The following is a 7,241-nucleotide window of genomic DNA, read 5'->3' on the forward strand; positions in this document are numbered from 1 at the left end:
GCGGATCTCTGTGAGTTTGAGACCAGCCTGGTCTACAAGAGCTAGTTCCAGGACAGGCTCCAAAACCACAGAGAAACCCTGTCTTGAAAAAAAAAAAAAAAAGAAACACTTAAAGAAACATTCAACATCCTTAGCTATAAGGGAAATATAAAGCAAAATGACTCTGGGATTCTCTCTTACAGCTGTCAGAATTGCTAAGACCAAAAACACTAATGACAACTTATACTGACGAGGATAGAAAACAAGAGGAAAACTCCTCCATTGCTGGTGGGAATGCAAACTTGTACAGACACTCTGGAAATCAGTATGGTGCTTTCTCAGAAAATTGGGAATCGACTACTTCAAGATCCACCTATTCCACCTCTGGACAAACACCCAAAGGATGCCCGATCCTAACACTTGCTCAACTATGTTCATAGCAGCTGTATTTATAATAGCCAGAGCCTGGAAACAACCTAGATGTCCCTCAACCAAGAATGGATAAAGAAAATGCGGTACATTTACACAGTGGAGTACTGCTCAGCTGTTAAAAACAATGACACCAGGAAATATGAAAGCAAATGGAGGGAACTAGAAAATAATCCTCCTGAGTGAGGTGACCCAGACCCAGAAATGAACATGGTGTATACTCACTCACAAGTGGGTAGTAGCTGTAAAGTAAAAGATAATCATGCTACGGTCCACAGACCCAGAGGGACAAAGGAGGGCTTAGAGGGACACATGGATCTCCCTGGGAAGAAGAAACAGAATAGATTTTGGGGATGGACTGGGGGTGGTGGCATTGGAAACAGGCAGGGGATCAAGTGTGTGCATGTGGAATACTAGGAGAAATGGATGGAATTGGGGGGCATTTTTGGGGTGAGGTGAAAACCTAGTGCAAAGGAACTCCATGGAATCTACAAGAGTAACACTAGCAAAGACTCCTAGTGATGGGGAACATGGAACCTGAACTGGTCATCTTCTGTAACTAAGCAAGGCCTCAAGTAGAGGGACTGGGATACCAGCCACAAAACCTACAGCTTGCCCTACCTGCAGAGTGTTCTGGACCAGAGCCTAGCACAATCCTCATCAAAGGACCCGAGAGATTCCATCCAGCAGCTGACGAATGATGCAGGGTCCCACAGTCAAACACAGGCAGAGCTCAGGGAGTTCTTATGCTATTCCTAATTGGGGAGAGAGGGTTGCTGCCTCTTTTGCCTACTTGTGGAACCCTTTTCTGACTACTGGGTTGCCTTAGCCAGCCTTTATGTGATAGTATATGCCTGGTCTTATAATAGTATATGATGCTGTGTTTGGTTGATATCTCTGGGAGAGGAAATAGGGAGGGTGGATCTGGGAGAGAGGGGAGCAACTGGGCAGAGAAGAGGGAGGAAAAACTGTGGAAGAGTAAAAAAAACAGTAAAAACAGAGTTAAGTAATTCTCAGCCTTTTACAAATAGGTTATGTTTCAATAATGTCTAGTTAACAAAATTAAGCAAAACAATTGATAAGAAATATATAATGAATCTACATGTTCAAAGGAGAATTCAGGAATTAAAAAGTTTAAAAACTGCCCAAACTATATCTAATCTATATGTCCTATGGCTGCTTCTGCACTGTACAGGAGAACTGCAGAGACCACCAGCTACGCAAAGCCTAAAGTTTCACTATCTGGTAATTTGTAGAAAAGCCTTATGCCCTAGATTATTGCTGGATAAAAAAAAAATCTGAAGCACATCTATCCAATCTTTTATATTTTCTCTGAAAAATTCTGAAGCCATAATCTCAACAGCACTGGGCACCCAGAAAGGTGATGAGAGCAGAGGATGTCTGTCTAAATTGAGAACTGCATCACCAATTTACACTTCGGAGGAAAAGACTGGAGGAAGTCAAGGTGAAGGCCCATGAAGGTTGCGAGCATTCCCACAAACTATGTTCTTTGGGGAAGAAGAAACAAAACAAAACATTAAGCCCCACTTCCCAAGAATCTACAGAAAAAGTAAAGTTACCTGCTTCTAAAGGATTAACTAAGGAAAACACTGAAACCACAAACCTAAGCAACTTTCACTACCTAATTTAAAAAAAAAAAACAAAAACCAAAAAACCTTAAAGGTATGAATTTAAAGTCTAACACCAAGTCACTTGGCAAGCACAAAACCCTGTCTGAGCCAGGCGGTGGTGGCGCACGCCTTTAATCCCAGCACCTGGGAGGCAGAGGCAGGCGGATCTCTGTGAGTTCGAGACCAGCCTGGTCTACAGAGCTAGTTCCAGGACAGGCTCCAAAACCACAGAGAAACCCTGTCTCGAAAAAACAAAAACAAAAAAAACCCTGTCTGGGAAAATACGCCTTTATTCTAGACCTTAAATAATTCCAAAAACAACTTATAAGGACAGGCACAGCAATGGCCACACAACAAGGCATGGAAATAACTAGTGAACCGAGCCCTGACAACGCTATCAGACCTGAGACAGACAACAAGATATTTGATTTTGAGAAATAAAAGGCACATTTGGCAGTATCTGCAAGACACAAAATGTAAATGGGACAATAAGCACCAGTAGAGGGGGTAGCATGGTGTGTATCTGTAATTCAGAAGAAGCCTGAGATTGGAAGGCTGAGAGTTCAAGCCCAGCCCGGGTTGAAGCAAAACCTTATTTCAACAACAATAACAATAACAACATAGTTATCTTCAATATGAAGAAACTCTACCTGCTCTGACAACAAACATAACTAAAAGTCAAGGATACTAGCCAGGTATTGTAGTGCACGCCTCTAGTCCCAGCACTTGGGAAAAGTGCAGCAAATGTAAGGCCAGCCTGGCCAACAGAACAAGTACCAGCACACCCTCGAGCTACATAGCAAGTCTCTGATGGAAAGCCCCAAATCAGACAGTCTAGGGTTGGGAGGATGACAGGACTTAGGGATAATGACAAGGGCCTAGGGTTACTTTTTGGGCTTATGAAAACCGTCTAACCTTGACCGTGCTAATAAGCACACACCTCGATGAGTATAGTAAAAGTCAATGAACTGTTCACATCAAACAACTGGATTTTATGTCACTCTATCTCAATAAAGCTGTTACTTAAAAAACAAAGGTGTCCCTGCCAGGAGGCAGGAATATGACCTATGGAGTGAGTTTCAGGACAGCCAGGGCTACACAGAAAAACCCTATCTCCAAAAACAAGAACAAAAACGTCCCCACACATGTACACAATAAATAAATTAAAATGTATTTTTTTTGTAACAAGGAGTTATCAAACATGCACAAGGATCCTGGATTAGGAGAAAGAAGAGGAGGAAATGTCAGGCTCAGTGGCACACACCTATAATCTGAACACTCAGTAGCAGAAGCAAGAAGGCCCTCAAAAGATCCAGGTTAGCCAGGGCTATACAACAAATAAGGCCTTCTTTTTCTTTTTAAGTAATTAGAAATAAAGAGATTCTAAATGATAAACATTCAGTAACCTGGCAAGAGCAAATGAGGTCATTTTCCATATGGTCTTTACATCCAGAGTATCTCAAAACCAATCCCTCATAGATAGAGGACAACTGTATGATGATACACAAATTATTTCACACTTGACCAACGAGAGAAGTACTGCTTCAAGCTGTCTTTTTAAACTTGGATATTGCATGAGACTACATATAACACATGATTACCATCATCAATGTTTAGTGTTCTGTTAGGCAGTCAAGGCAGGCAACAGGTAAAAGCCCCTGCTGATCAAGCCCTACGACTTGATTTCAACCCTGGAACCCAAGGTAGGAGAAAACCAACTCTAAAAATTCACATGTGCATCATGGCAACAAAAAAAAGTGAATTAGAATGGTTAGTGTTCACGAGAGTGGCACCGCTGTACACCAACCTCCACAGGTTTTTATAACACCAGCACTTATCCATCGCTAACACAATCTCCTGATTTCTCCCCCCTCTGACACCAGCACCCACTGCACAGTTAAGTGAAAACACAGGGACCCTGCTCTTTGCAGTTGGCTTATTTACTGAATATAACATCTTCACTCAAGTAGCATGAGTGAGAACTTCATTTTTATTTTATTTTTTATTTTTTGGTTTTTCGAGACAGGGTTTCTCTGTAGCTTTGGAGCCTGTCCTGGAACTCCCTTTGTAGACCAGGCTGGCCTCGAACTCACAGAGATCCGCCTGCCTCTGCCTCCCGAGTGCTGGGATTAGAGAACTTCATTTTTAAAGCTGGACAATGTTCTAAAATATGTATATACTACATTTTGCTTATGTTTATCTCGTGATGGAAATCTGGATTCCACTTGTTGGTTATTGCATTAGAGTTCCCTAGAGGAAGAGAACTATAGAATGAACCGATATGCACATATAAAGTATAAAGGGGATTTGTTAGAATGACCTACAGGCTGTGGTCCAGCTAATCCAACAATGGCTGTCTACCAGCAGAAGGCCCAAGAATCCAGCAGTTGTTCAGTCCACAAGGCTGGTTGTCTCAGCTGGTTTCTGTATAAGCCAGAATTCCAAAGCAGGCTCTAATGCCAGTGAAGGAATGGCCTTGCCATGAGACCAAGCAGATAAAGAACAAGGTTTCCTTCTTCCATGTCCTTTACATAGTCTTCCAGGCTTCCAGCAGAAGGGTTGGCCTAGATTTAAAGTGTATCTTCCCACTTCAAGTGATTTAATTAAGAAAAAATCCCTCACAGGTGTGTGCAGCCATTTGGGTTTTACTTAATTCCAGTCAAGTTGACAGTCAAGGATTATATCACAGTTACTATAACCCTGCTATGAACATGGGAATAGAAATACTTGACAAATTAGCTAACCTTCTTGTTGCTGTGTCCTAATAAATGCCTTAACAACTTAAGAGCTGTCATTAGTTTGGTTTATGGTTATTTATTTATTTATTTAATTATTTATTAATTTATTTATTTATTTGGATTTTCGAGACAGGGTTTCTCCGTAGCTTTTTGGTGCCTATCCTGGAACTAGCTCTTGTAGACCAGGCTGGCCTCGAACTCACAGAGATCCGCCTGCCTCTGCCTCCCGAGTGCTGGGATTAAAGGCGTGCGCCACCACCGCGCGGCTGGTTTATGGTTTTTTAGTGTGTGTCCATCATGGTGGGGAAGGAATAGGCCTGGGAGCTGAGGAAAGTGCCTATGAGGGACTGCAGGAAGATATAGCCACCAGTGAGCCCTTCTTCTACTAGATACCACCTCGCAACAGGCCATCACCTCATGAATTCATCGAAGGGCTGGCTAACCCACTGACTGGGCCAGAGACCTCAGGATCTCAGGAAACATCATTACAGACTCGCCCAGAGTGTGCTTTACCAGTATCCGAGGCCTTCCCCAATCCAATCTAACTAACAACTAAACCAATTGCCATAGGGCGGGAGAGATGGCTAGGCTGGTAGGAGCACTTGTTGCTCTTGCAGAAGACCTGAATTTGGTTCCCAGGACCCACACAGTGGCTCGCAACCCTCTGGAACTCCAGCTCTTAGGCACCAGGCATGCACATGGTGCACATACACACATTCAGGCAAAATACTCATACACATAAAATAAATAAATCTAAAAAATTTATAACATTTGAGATCTTGATTTCAGTTGTCCTGGATACAACCCAGAAGTGAATTTAATGAAGCGTAAGGCAGTTCTCTTCTTACCATTTGAGGAGCCACCATACTGTTTCCCTCCGTGACACCATTTTCACACTGCTACCAACAGTGAACACAGATTCCAATTTTTAAGCATCCTTAGCAACACGTGCTATTTTCCGGCTTTTTTGTTGTTGTTTTTTTCACATTCTAATGGATGTAAAGTCTTCTTTTATCCTGATTTTTATTTGCGTTTCTCTAACGATTTATGAAAATAAGCATTTTCATGTGTTTACTGGCCACTGTGTATCTTCTCAAGAAAAATCCTTCATCCATGTTGTGCTGTGTGTGTGTGTGTGTGTGTGTGTGTGTGTGTGTGTGTGTGCGTGCGTGTGCTAGAAGCAAGCTCAGGGCCTTTCAAAGGGTACAACCACTAATAAAATTCTCAACTCACCTATGCCCTTTCAAACTGGGTATTTCTAATTTGCTGAGCTATAGTTTTTATATACATGATTTGTTTATACAGTATGAAGATAATTTTAGTGTTAATCTTTTAACTGGATGCAAAATTAATTAGTGAACATGGTTTGGTAGGGTGTGGACTCAGCACAGGAGATCCTCAGGAATACAGGGCCCATCCCTTGTCCAGGGCACCACAGCTGGGGACATTCCTGATCCCAAAGTCACTAAGGATAAACAACTTCTCAGCTACCATGTCTTCAAATTAACCTGCATTAAACTTGGTAAAGCCTCACTTCTTTGCAATGTGGATCTCTGGTGGCCAGGGAACTTGAACTTGGCTCACACAAGGTCTCAATCACATGTTCCTTATTCTGAAACTTGGTGAGGACCAAGACCTGACCAATGTGCCCTAAGGCAGCCTGCATACATGTCTGAAGCCTAGGTCAGAGACAGAATTAGATCAGACACATGAATACTAGCCAGAAAACTGTCCCCAAGGTCTCGGAGGGCAACACATTCAAGCAACAGGCTGCACACACTTCCAAGAAGGGGCAGTAGCTTGGCGACACTGCACACAAGGCTCTCATGAGGAAAGGAACATGACCAGCTAAATTGGCAGTACCGAGGGTTAATTCTTTAAATTTACAGTATAAATCACCAGCAGCCATCTGGTCCTGAGATTTTTTTTGGTGTCTAAGAACATTCCTGATTAATTCAATCTACTTACTAATTCTAGCTCTGTTCAATTTTTCCTTTTTTTTTCATGATCCAGTACTTTACATTTCTAGAGCGTGTACATTTGCTCTACATTATCAAGTGTGCTACAGCTTTTCTGTTGTGTCAGAATACCTGAAACTGGGTAGTTTAGAAAGGAAAGGTTGATTTTAGCTTACGGTGACAAAAAGCAGGAAGTCAAAGAGCATGGCTCCAGGGTCTGTCGGTTTCTGGTGGGCCCTTCATGATGGAAAGAGGAGATGGGGCAGACACATTCCCATGAGAAAGACACTCATGAACTCTGAGGTCTCTCTTTCCATGATTCAGTATTTCCCAGTAGGCCCCGCCTCTCAACAGTCATACTGAGGAATGGAAGTGCCGACACCTGAGCCCCTTTGAAGGTTTTTAAAAAGGTTTTCTGGGGCTGGAGAGATGGCTCAGAGGTTAGGAGTATTGCCTGCTCTTCCAAAGGTCCTGAGTTCAATACCCAGCAACCACATGGTGGCTCA

At 42.6% G+C, this 7,241-nt stretch overlaps 1 protein-coding gene and 1 non-coding gene across 2 annotated transcripts in view; both read right to left on the bottom strand.

The window, feature by feature from the left end:
* The window catches only part of Blm (BLM RecQ like helicase), an 81,959-nt gene that overhangs the window by 67,242 nt on the left and 7,476 nt on the right, over window positions 1-7,241 (bottom strand). The window lies entirely within an intron of this gene.
* LOC113457355 lies at window positions 6,504-6,640 on the bottom strand. Its single transcript, XR_003377947.1, has one exon. It is a non-coding gene; the product is annotated as a small nucleolar RNA SNORA70 (small nucleolar RNA).

The sequence above is a fragment of the Microtus ochrogaster genome, chromosome 22, assembly GCF_000317375.1.
Source record: "Microtus ochrogaster isolate Prairie Vole_2 chromosome 22, MicOch1.0, whole genome shotgun sequence".
Taxonomy (NCBI): Eukaryota; Metazoa; Chordata; class Mammalia; order Rodentia; family Cricetidae; genus Microtus; species Microtus ochrogaster.